The sequence below is a fragment of the Ovis canadensis genome, chromosome 3 (assembly GCF_042477335.2).
Source record: "Ovis canadensis isolate MfBH-ARS-UI-01 breed Bighorn chromosome 3, ARS-UI_OviCan_v2, whole genome shotgun sequence".
NCBI classification, from domain to species: Eukaryota; Metazoa; Chordata; class Mammalia; order Artiodactyla; family Bovidae; genus Ovis; species Ovis canadensis.
The window spans coordinates 185,331,971-185,343,980 of NC_091247.1; the positions used below are offsets into that span (position 1 = coordinate 185,331,971).

Consider the following 12,010-nt stretch of genomic DNA (forward strand, 5'->3'; position numbering starts at 1 on the left):
TATCCTGTAAGGAAATCTGTTCTGTTACTCGGTCTCTTCCTAGAATTAAAATTCTAATTGGGAACTCAGTATGAGATAAGAAAGAGCACATCAGTGGTTTTCAGGGTTCATTTCAGAGTATGCAACGACCTCCTCCTAGGCCCCAAATATCATATTAAAGAAGGGGTGCCAATATTTAATACAAAAAGCTAAATTTCGCCAAACATTTTTGATCAATTTATTTGGAGTTAAACAACCTGGGGTTTTGATTTTTCCTTTTTTTTTTTAATGCTGGAGAAAAGAGGCAGCAATCGTAAACACTGGCTACTTCCACTGGGAAGGAGTTGGAAAGGTTACATTGAGGCCAAGCAGTTGAATCAACCCTTGTAGAATGCACACGAAATCCCTGTTGTCCATCCCTTCTTCACTCCTGCTCTGAACCCAGAGCCTCTTGGGGTTCCTGCTAGGCAAACCAGCTTCCACACCACTCACAGGCTCCTGGTAATAACCGGCAGGCTTTAGCTTCTCGTCCATTCATCCATCAACTGGTTCCTTTTTGCTTTCTTTTAAAGAAATCTGTTTAACGTTTGTTTATAATAATTCTTCACCCTTTTCTGTTAGTGTTTGCTGTTCTTGGTTTATTTCTTTTTGCACTTCTATACTGTTATTTCAGTGGAGTCTTATAAGAGATGTAAGGCAAGTAAAGTATCTATCATTCTGACCCAGAGGTCATAATTTATTTTCCGGAAAGGATTTCAACCATAAGTAAATTACAGAATTCCAGGTTCCTTTTTCATTTTGAGAAAGGACATTGATTTAATGGACTTCTATGTTTCTTTCACCATTTAACAATACTAAGATTTATTAAAGGCAAATGAAAGAAGTTAAAGGAAGATGAGAAGTATTTAGCACAATTCTAAAAACAGCCCTTTTACTTACACTTTAGGCAATTAGATACATTTAGATTACAGGAAGTAAAAAGAAAAACAAAACAAAAAACTCAAAGAAGAGCAGAAACAGATGTGTACTTTACTTCTGGTCATAGTCCGAGCGCCATGTACAAGTATATCCAACACTATGTGCTAAACATCATTCTAAGTCCTGAAAAGCAAGACTTTCAAGGGTCTAATCACTCTCAGAACATAAACAAAAGAAAAACAAGTATTTATCAATTAAAATGTGTAACTCTTCGTCTTCCTCCTTCACAAATGTAATGGTGGCCAATATCAGAATGCAGTTTAAAGGAAGGAAAACAATTCCCATTATTCTACTGGTCTCTAACACACAAATCAATCAGGCACACTACAGACTCTGACCCGTCAGGAATGGCAATGAAATATAAACTAGTGGCTGCAATATTTATTCCTTCCTCAAAATGAGGCAAATAAATCTAGAAAAGAAATTAAAAGTCCTATGTTGGGAGAAGTCATGAAAAAATATCTATCATGGAGAAACCGTCATTACTAACCAGGAAAACCTAGTCCTATCTCAAAGTAAGGGAGGATATTCAACTTTAGAAAGGTGGCATGCAGAAAACCAAGAGCGGAGATCTAAAATCAGTTCCTGAGAGCACTAAAAAGAAGCTATCTATATGGATGTTAGAGTTGGACTATAAAGAAAGCTGAGTGCCGAAGAATTGATGCTTTTGAACTGTGGTGTTGGAGAAGACTCTTGAGAGTCCCTTGGACTGCAAGGAGATCCAACCAGTCCATCCTAAAGGAAATCAGTCCTGAATATTAACTGGAAGGACTGATGCTGAAGCTGAAACTCTGATACTCTGGACACCTGATGTGAAGAACTAAGTCACTGGAAAAGACCCTGATGCTGGGAAAGATTGAAGGCAGGAGGAGAAGGGCATGACAGAGGATGAGATGGTGGGATGGTATCACTGACTTGATGGACATGAGTTTGAGCCAAGCTCCGGGAGTTGGCAATGAACAGGGAAGCCTGGTGTGCTGCAGTCCATGGGGTCACAAAGACTGGGATATGACTGAGCGACTGAACTGACTAATACACTATAATGATTGCTTGGTAACAAAAACACTCCCAGATTTCATTCCACGTTTCCTATTTCCAAGTCAAGACAAATGCTCAAAAAGCAAACCAGAAAATCTTCAAGCATTTCAAAGGGCACATTTATTTCTTACTTATAATCTTTCTTCCTTAGAACTTCATTATCATTATCACATCAACTAGACTATCCAGCTTCATTCAAGAATAATTTCCCAGCAAAGAACGCCCAAGATATCTGAGTTCACCTTTTAACTCATTTTCATTTTTTCTCTCTAGGAACAGAGGGCATACAAACTTCACATTTTAGCCTCTACAGACTGAACATCTTTTATTAAAGGCCTGGAGGTTTCTAAGATGTTCTGAACTGGAGAACTAGCTCCAGTTCTGCTGTACTGAACTGTATGACCTTGGACAGCTCACTTCCTCTGGGGTTCTGTTTCCTGATTAGTAAAGTAAAGCTCATTACAGCTCTTAGAATCTGATTCTGTGAGAAAGAGACCTTACCCAAGGGATAGCATATAATGAAAAAGAAGAAACATTAGGTATACCATGTGAAACTGCGTTTTCTTCTGTAATAGTCAGCAAAGTGCCATTAAATCTTAGCTGCTTCCTTGCCCAAAGTGGCTAAGAGCTGCTCAAAAGAGCCAGTGCTTTGATATCTCTCTTACCCTGTACAAATGCTCCCATGTGATACACTAAGCCATCAAACTCTAAGAGCTGAGATAAAATTTCAGGAAATGAAAGTTATGTATACTGCTACTGCTAAGTCGCTTCAGTCGTGTCTGAATCTGTGCGGACCCATAGACGGCAGCCCACCAGGCTCCCCCATCCCTGGAATTTTCCAGGCAGGAGCACTGGAGTGGGTTGCCATGTCCTTCTCCAACGCATGAAAATGAAAAGTGAAAGTGAAGTCGCTCAGTCGTGTCTGACTCTTTGCGACCCCATGGACTGCAGCCTACCAGGCTTCTCCGTCCATGGGATTTTCCAGGCAAGAGTACTGCAGTGGGGTGCCACTGCCTTCTCTGAAGTTATATATAGAATAGTTAAATTGATCAATTCTGTACTTAGCCCAGAGAAACCTAAGGCTCTAAGAAAATTAGCAGACACTTCTCAAGGTTCTGGCTAAAGGTAAATTACAGAGATTTTTCTTATGTCAAAGAAAAAGTTAAATAAATACTAAGGCCTGTATCCTCCATATGATACTTAAGGTAATGGCTAGCATTAAAAAAGGGGGGGGGATAGAAATAGCATAAATGCTGAAATAAGCTAAATGTGGATTCAAACCCAGGCTTTGCCATGTACGGTTGTGTGACTGTGGACAAGTCACTGACCTTCTCAATTCCTCAATACTTTTATTTGTAAAATGAAGACAGCTACCCAGTGGGGTATCTACAAGAATTCACTGAGAGCATGTATACAAAATTCTCTGCTTTTGGCTAAAAAAAAAAAGTAGTAGAAATAATAACTACCTATTGTGAAGGAAGAAGAAAAAAGGGGGAAAGAATATATAGTCCACAATATAAACCTAAGAGTTGAGTTATAACTTTAAAGTTCTTCAAGTTCTTTTTCACACAATAGCAATATCACTACCAATGTTCGGGGGTGGTGGTGTTTGGTTCATATTCTTTTTACTAAAAGCTTTATATAAAATATAGGCTAAGTAAAATGAACCCAAACACAACACATATATTCCCAGTTGTTCCAAAATGTCTCCTGGTTCCTCAAGAGAGAAAATGATAACAGCATATATTTGGCTGAACTTCTGTTCATAGTTACTGCACAGGTAAGTGACAGGCAACCATTCCAACTCAAGAAAGCTCCACCCAGAGCCACCCCACTCACTTTCTCTAGCAGGTCCATGTTGAGTTCAACAGCACCCCCACCCCACTTCAACGTCTAGATAACCTGAAAACCATTTAAATAGCAATGGCTGAAAGCCTAAAGGCTACTTACTACGGGATTTCTAAAGATTCATAAATCTCAGACCAACGCTCATCATCTTCACTGTCCACAGTGCTGTGTCTTCTCCACTGCTGAAGTGAGCAGATGGAACACTGACTTTTCTTCCTTCCTCTTCTGCTAGGACTGCAATGACAGGGAATCTATAGGACAAAGGCATCTCTCTCCTTTTCCACAACAGACCACAAATCATGCTCAACCAGAAAAACACAGAAACCCTATTCTTCCTGTGATCTTCTCCATGTATTCTTAAAAAACTATCTTTAACTGTGATTAGACCAGTCCTAGACTCTCTCTGAAATTATTCCACCACTGAGTCTCACGTAATACTCAAAAATTTGCTTCTAGATCCACTTAATATCTTACCTAACACACACACACACACACACACACACACACACACACACACACACACACACACACACACGCCATAGCCTTTTCTCACTCCTTCCCGTTCTGCCAAACTCCCCAAACTAATTCTTTTCTCATCGGAACTTCTAAAGGTATTTTATGGACATCATATCCACGTAATTTACCATATTCTATCTTGGTATTTTAATTATTCTTTTACATCAAATGCATTCTTCTCCAACATTGCTTGAAATTATTGTTCAGCTGATTTTTCATTCATAAATTAGGAATACATTAAATGAAAATCATGTAATCTTTTTAAAAAATAAACGTTCTCATTTCTGCTTTCAATTAGGATGGAGTAACGAGGACAAGACTTATCTTGCCACCTCAAACAACTAAAAACAGAAAAAGTACATGAAGCCTGGAGAAAGTTCTCAAGCTGTGGCACAAAAAGGGAAGCCAGGCAGTGGTCTCCATGAGATGAGGCGATAAAGCTTCAAGTCCAGGGAAGCCAAGACCGCCAGAGGTCACAGGGGAGAGCGCTGTAGGAGAGAACTGTAGAGAGAGAATCCTGAAGACCCACGGCGGGCTCTCCTCAAGAACCCAGCTGAATGACAGCATATGCGAGAAGCTACTGAAAGAATTGAAGGGAGCAGTGCTAAGAGCTCACACAGCATCAGAAACAGCCTGTTCTCCAAAGTGAGAGTGGAAAATCTGATAATTTAAAAATCATCAGTTACAGCACCAAGAAGAGTCTTGCCTCAAACGCGAGGCAGACTAATAAACACAGCTCTAGTCCTATCTAAGAAAGCTTAAAAATAAATCCAGAAAGGATTAAACTATTTCTAAGAAAGTCAGCTGTGTTGTAGACAAAGCTCAAGAATATTTGCAAGCAGAAAAAACAAACAAAACAACCCATCTAGCATCTAACAAGGTAAAATTCACAACGTCTGGTATCCATTCAAAAATTACCATGGATTCAAAGAAGCAGAAAAATACAACCCATAATGATAAGAAAGATCAACCAACTGCAACTGATCCAGAATGAATATAGATATTAGAATTAACAGATAATGACATTAAGACATCTGTATTCCACATGTTCAAAAAAACTGTACATAAAAGAAAACTGAGCATGTTAAGAGAAATGGGAGATACAAAAAGATCTGCATCAGAATTCTAGAGATGAAAACTATACTATCTGAGCTTAGAAAAATTCTATTGGACTAATAATGACAGGTTAGACATTGCAGAAGAGAAGTTCAGTACACTAAATACTACCACAACAGAAACTACCCAAAGGAAATACACAGAGAGTAAAAAAGATTAACAGTAATGAACAGCAAGCCCTGAAAATAACATGGAATGGTTATGACCTAATATATACTGGTGATGATCGTTTTTTTAAAAATTGAAGAATAGTTGATTTACAATGTGGTGTTAGCTTCAGGTGTACAGCAAAGAGATTCAGTTTTATGTAGATTCTTTTCCATTATAGATTATTATAAGATATTGAATATAGTTTCCTGTGCTATACAGTAGGTCCTTGTTTATCTCTTTTATATGTAATAGTGTGATCTGTTAATCCCGAATTACTAATTTATCCCTTCCCTGCCCACCAGCTGCATCCCCTCCTCCTCCTAAACTTTTTTTTTTAATTTTTAATTTTTATTTTTACTTTATTTTACTTTACAATACTGTATTGGTTTTGCCATACGTTGACATGAGAAAGAATCTACTTCTGGTCATCTTGAGTGGAAGGAAAAGGGAGAAGGAGATAGCTTGTAGTCAATATACCACATTTGGTATACTTATTATGGGTTATCAGTCCCTTAAATTTCACTGTCACCTTTTCACATTCTTTGCCTTTCTACACTTATTGGAGTCATACTCTCTTTCCTTTCCTCTTTGCTGACCTCTCAAGCCAGAGCTCCTATGCCACCTACCCACATTCTATCTTCTGGATATATGCAGCCTTCCACTGGAAGATCTACAAGAGATTTGTGTGTTCTCCAAACAGCCAAAAGTCCTCCTTTCTTCTTACCAAATAAAACATCCATTTCCAAAATGACATCCTATTTTAAGTATTGACTGATTTAGGTAATAAACACGAGAATATATGTGACTTTAACTCTTTTGGTTTGAACTTGTCATGAAGGAACAAGTTAAAATTCATTAATTCAATCAAGAAGTATTAAATTGAACTAGATATGATGACAAACACAGGCGATACAGTCTCAATCCTACAAGAAACTACAGTCTGATGGAAAAAACAGACAAATGTATTCACAATTAGAGTAAAAATGGAAACCTACATACTATGGACTAAGAGAACAATACATACACAATGCCAAGGAAGCACAAAAAAGGGAAAACTATGAGACAGGGCAAGTTTTCTGAAGCGGGTAACATCTAAGCTGAATCCTTAAGGCAAGAAATAAATCACGTGGGAGAAAGTAATAATATATAAAAAATAATATATTAATATGAAGAATTATATGAAAAGCATGAAGGTACAAAATTGCAAGTGGTTCAGTAGAGTGGAGGGAGAAAGCAAGTGAGGAAAGGAAAAGAATCATCAAGATTTCTAGGAGGAAAATGAGAGAAGCAAACCTTAACAGGGATTGAAGACGACCTGTCAAAGCTGCTAGAAACCATGTCCCCGTCATCAAGTTAGATGGGGATGCTTCCCCTCTGCTAAATATCAGGGTGAACTGCAGCCCTCCAAGTCAGGGGTTGGCAAGATACGGCTTTCGTCCAAAGCTGCCCCACCACCTGCTTTGGATAATCTGAAAGCTAAGTGTAGTTTTTACATTTTCAAATAGTTAAAAAATTCAAAAGAAGAATATTTTGTGGCACATGGAAATAATATGAAACTAAAATTTCAGAAGTGTTTTTAAATAAAGTTTAACAAGAACATAGCCACGCCCATTCACTTACCAATCCTGGATGACCACTTTCATGTCACAACAGTAGAACTGAATAGCTGTAACAGAGACAGCATGGCTTGAAAAGCCAAAAAAAATTTACTATCTATCTAGTCATTAATGGAAAAAGTTTATGGAATTCTGCTCTGAGTCTTTCAAAATCCCATCTCCTTCAATTAAATCTCAGCTTATCTGTTAAGAAGTTCTTATAAGAAACCTCATAATATTAGATAAAAGACTAATTATATTATTTGTAGATATGAGTATTATTTTTTAATTTCATAAAGTAATTACTGATTTCCATTTCTATATTTTCTTCTTAAATATTCCTTTACATATGAAATATCAAATTTTGATTGCAGAACTTTATCCTGCAATTCTAAATGAATTAAATATCTCTAGTTATATGATTCCAAATTAAAAAGTTTAAAACTGTGTTTCCTTCTGTTAATAGCAGTCGAGCTGTACTTATTTCCTGGGTCATTAATTAAATAAATGTTATTCTAATATTCCAAAACTGATAGATAGCCTTTGAAAATTTTAAGAGGAATGATGGAAAAAATAATATATCAAAATATGATAATCTAAGATTATTTCTAAAGTATTTGATTTATAATAAGTATTATTAAATCAAAATAATTTCCCAGGATTTAATTTCTTTTTTTTGGGTGTGTTTTGCTTCTATTCGCAATAGAAATAGAACAGTATGATTTACTGTTGCTATCAATTTAAAAGACTCTATAATTCCCAATTTTAGCTCTTCAACACTTTTTCGATACAATTTCAACATCTCAAGGAAGGTGATCAAATTTATTTTTGTTGATTTTTAATATGTCATTTGTTGGCCCAACTGGCATCTTCAAAACAGAATTTGTAAAAAAAACAAGTTTAAAAAGTGAAAACTTCAGTGTTAGTAACCTTTGAAGGATCTGGGCAAGACCTAGAAGTTAGAAGGCAGGGGAGAGTCTCACCAATCAGCTGACAGTGTGCATTAAAATGGAGAAGAAAACAAATATTCTACTTTAAGAGGTGAGGGAAGTAAGTCATTACTTTTGAAGTTGTGAATTGGTGACAACATTACATGGCCAATAGACTTTGAAAACTGAGTAAACTCAACGTGCTGTCAAAAAATAAAACCTATAACAAAGATATGCTGCTTAATAATACTCATAACTACTTAGTAATTAGATATAAATGATACACCATTCATATAAATTGTCATAATTAGACCAGAACAGCAAAGACTCTAGAAACCATATGGTTTCCTATCTATGAGGAATAATTCAAGGAGGCAGGTAAGATGAGCACAGAAAACAGAAGACTGAAGGGGACATGTAGCAGTTATTTTCAAATACCTGGGTTTTATGAAGGAGAGATGAAACCCCTCCAACGTGAGTCTGGATGACAGAACAATGAAGAAGGAGAAGACAAGAATGGAGACAGACTTATGCTCACCATGAGGAAATGAGAAGAGAATAACGGAAACAGATTTGACCTCACCATGAGCAAAGTATTTCAACTCTGTAATGGCCAACAATGGAGCGGTTTATCTATGAGGTTTGTGGTATAATGGAAGAATATGCAAATCTGGAATTAAAGGCATCTCAAATCTGAATCCTATTCCTATCCGTTCCTAGAACTATCAAACTGCTTGACTTCTTGAATCTCAGTTTAATGTACTGGAAAAAAAAATGGGAAAAACACCACCTACCTCAAAAAGAGATTGGCAAGTGACATATGATATCAGTAAAACAATTTTATATATGTAAATGTGCACACGTGTAGGTATGCTAAGTCTCTTTGGTCATGTCCAACTCTTCGTGATCCTATGGGCCATAGCCCACCAGGCTCCTCTGTCCATGGGATTTGTACGTAAAACTGGTACAAAGTAGGTATGCAAAAACAAAAGGTTATTTCAATAACAGTAATTATTAGTGGTGGTCAAGAACAGGGAAGCTGAAGGCAAACTCTGGTTGAAATCCTGGAGCTGCCAACTTAACTTCTTTGTATTCCTGTTTGCTGATTTCTACAATATGGGTATAACAGTACTTATACGGCTGCTGAAAGGAACTGTACAAGGTGCTGACGATGGTGCCTAATGCGTAATATATATACGCTACAATGTTATTGCCTGTGTGCTTAGTCGCTTCAGTTGGGTCCAGCTCTTTGTGACCCTATGGACTATAGCCCGCCAGACTCCTTTGTCCATGGGAGTTTTTCAGGCAAGAATACTGGAGTGGGTTCAGCCATACCCTCTTCCAGGGGATCTTCCCGACCCAGGGATCGAACCTGCATCTCCTGCCTTGCAGGTATATTCTTTACTGCTGAGCCACTAGGGAAGCTCAACCTATTATTATGTAATATCAGAAAAATAAATTCATTTAGTGAATTCCTTGTTATTTCAAGTATTCTATCAAAGCCTTGAACATGTAAGAGATGGAAATTTCAGAAGTAAATAAGAGAGTCTCACCTAAATTTATTCATTAACACAGTCAACAAGTATTATATGAATATGTAATACTTACAAGGGGCATTAGAGCACAGTGGTTAAGAGTACAGATTCCTAAGACAGTCTGTGGATATGAATCCTGACAGTATCTCTTAGTAGCTTATAAACTGGGGCAAATTACCTAATCATGGTATTCCTCAGTTTCTTCTGTCCTATGAGGGATAATTACAGGGCTGATGAGAGCATTCAATGATCTCAGGCAGGGACTTCCCTGGTGGTCCAGTGGCTACAACTCCACACTCCCAAAGCAGGTGGCCTGGGTTCAATCCCTGGACAGGGAACTAGATCCCACCCACATGCCTCAAATGAGTTCCCAGGCCACAACTAAAGATCCTGCATGCCCCAACAAAGACCAAAGGTCCCGCATGTTGCAACTAAGACCCAGTGCATCCAAATAAATAAATAATTTTTTAAAATGAGTTAATATAGGTAAAGTACTTAGGACAGTACTTGACAGTAATACATCATATATAAAGATTAGCTGATTAGCTATTCTTTTTTTTTGACTACATGCCAGGCACAGTTCTAGATACAACTGACTTCTGACAGCGTTCCTGCTTTAAAGACCTTACATTCTTTGGAGGGGTGGGATAGCACTGATGATAAACAAGCAAGTAATAAGTAACGACAAAAATATCAGTGACCAGAGAAAACAGGTTAAGGGGATAGGGAGAGATTGGGGAATTTGAGTTAAGAAAGTCAAAGGAGAGCTCTTGAGAAACCTCGAAGATGAGCATTTATATGACTAAAGAGAAAAACAGAAGGAAAAGTTCTGAGCAGGAGGATGCAAGGCATGTTAAAAGGAACAGCAAAGATGTCAGTGCCAAAGGGCAGTAGGAGGTAAGGCTGGAGAGAGACAGCCAGGTTCCCGATCACTCAAGAGCCTTAAGAGATCAGAGTGAGGGCACTGGATTTTATTCGGAATCTGAAGGGAAACAAGGTTTAAAGCACGGGAGTGACAAAATCCAGTGTGCACTTCAAATGACTCACTCTGCCAATGAACCCAATTATTAATCAACTATTAATCAATCTAATCAATTATTTGGCTCCAAGGCTTTCTGAATTTAATCATTCTACTACTAGTGGTGGTTTAGTTGCTAAGTCGTGTCCAACTTGTGTAACCCCATGGACTGTAGCCTGCCAGGCTCCTCTGTCCATGGGATTCTCCAGGCAAGAATACTGGAGTGGGTTGCCATTTCCTTCTCCAGGGGATCTTCCTGACCCAGGAATCGAACCCGGGGCTCCTGCATTGCAGGCAGATTCTTTACCAACTGAGCCAGGGGGGACATTTTGCATATTTTGGGAAATGGAAACAATACGTCACAATAGCAGACTGAGGCATTTCTGACTGCTTGAAAATCAGGCATCCAAATCCAATAATGAAACTGCTACATTTAAAATGACAAAGCATTTACTGCAGGAGAGCATTCCATTTGTGTTTGTTAGACTTCACATATGAAGTACTGTTTAGAAATGTTTGAGAAAGATTTGACAGCGGTTTTGGAATATTGGAAAAAAAAAAGACTGAGAAGTTATGATTCCAGAAGGGAATGCTTGAGATATCAACAACATAAGATTCCAGAGAGGAACTATACACCAAAAGGCGGGCTAGGGGGGGCTGTATCATCACCATGACAACACACACAGATGACCAAGAAACAAACCAAGATAAGAATGACCTGAAGAGAAGTTAAAATGTGAGCACTCCACGAACCAAAAGTCTGAAGAGAAATGAGACTGTTTCCATACGGCAGGCAACCTTTTAGAAATGAGTCTGAAGATTTTCAGAGAGATCAGAACAATGGAGGAACAAAACCAGGACTCTGAGCTGAGCCACTGACCAGGATGAGGAGTGGCATCTCCTTTTCAACAGGGAGGTGTCCTCCACAGCAAGACAAACTTGAACAGCGGACTGTCAAACACGAAGCTTTCCTAGTCTCAGCTGCAAAACTAAGCATAAGGATAAAGGGAAAAAATTTAGAGAAAGGGTCAAAAAAAGGTGTGTGTTTTGGGGTTATGGGAGGTGACCAAAAAGAAAAACCATTCGATAAGTCAAAATTGCTCAGATTTATGGGATTCTGGGTATCTTTTATGGAATTCTGGGTATCTTTTCAGGGCAGCTGACTAATTTTTAGAATAGCAGTGTTTTTCAAGAGCCAGCCTTGGCCATGGCAAGGAAATGGTTATAAGTGAAGATATGTAGCAATGTAGAAGAATTCTGAAACAAACCAAAGCTCTGGAAAAAGTGAGGCTTTTTTTGGGTTCATTG

The 12,010-nt window shown here is 38.0% G+C and overlaps 1 protein-coding gene across 50 annotated transcripts in view; it reads right to left on the reverse strand.

Annotated features, from left to right (window-relative positions):
* RBFOX2 (RNA binding fox-1 homolog 2) overlaps positions 1 to 12,010 on the reverse strand; it is a 293,204-nt gene that overhangs the window by 84,028 nt on the left and 197,166 nt on the right. The window contains exon 2 of one of the 50 annotated variants that reach the window (XM_069581146.1): positions 3,946 to 4,077. The exons of the other annotated variants lie outside the window; for them this stretch is intronic. The gene's annotated coding sequence lies outside the window, so the exon portion shown is untranslated. The remainder of the gene's footprint in view (positions 1 to 3,945; positions 4,078 to 12,010) is intronic. 50 annotated transcript variants of the gene reach the window in all.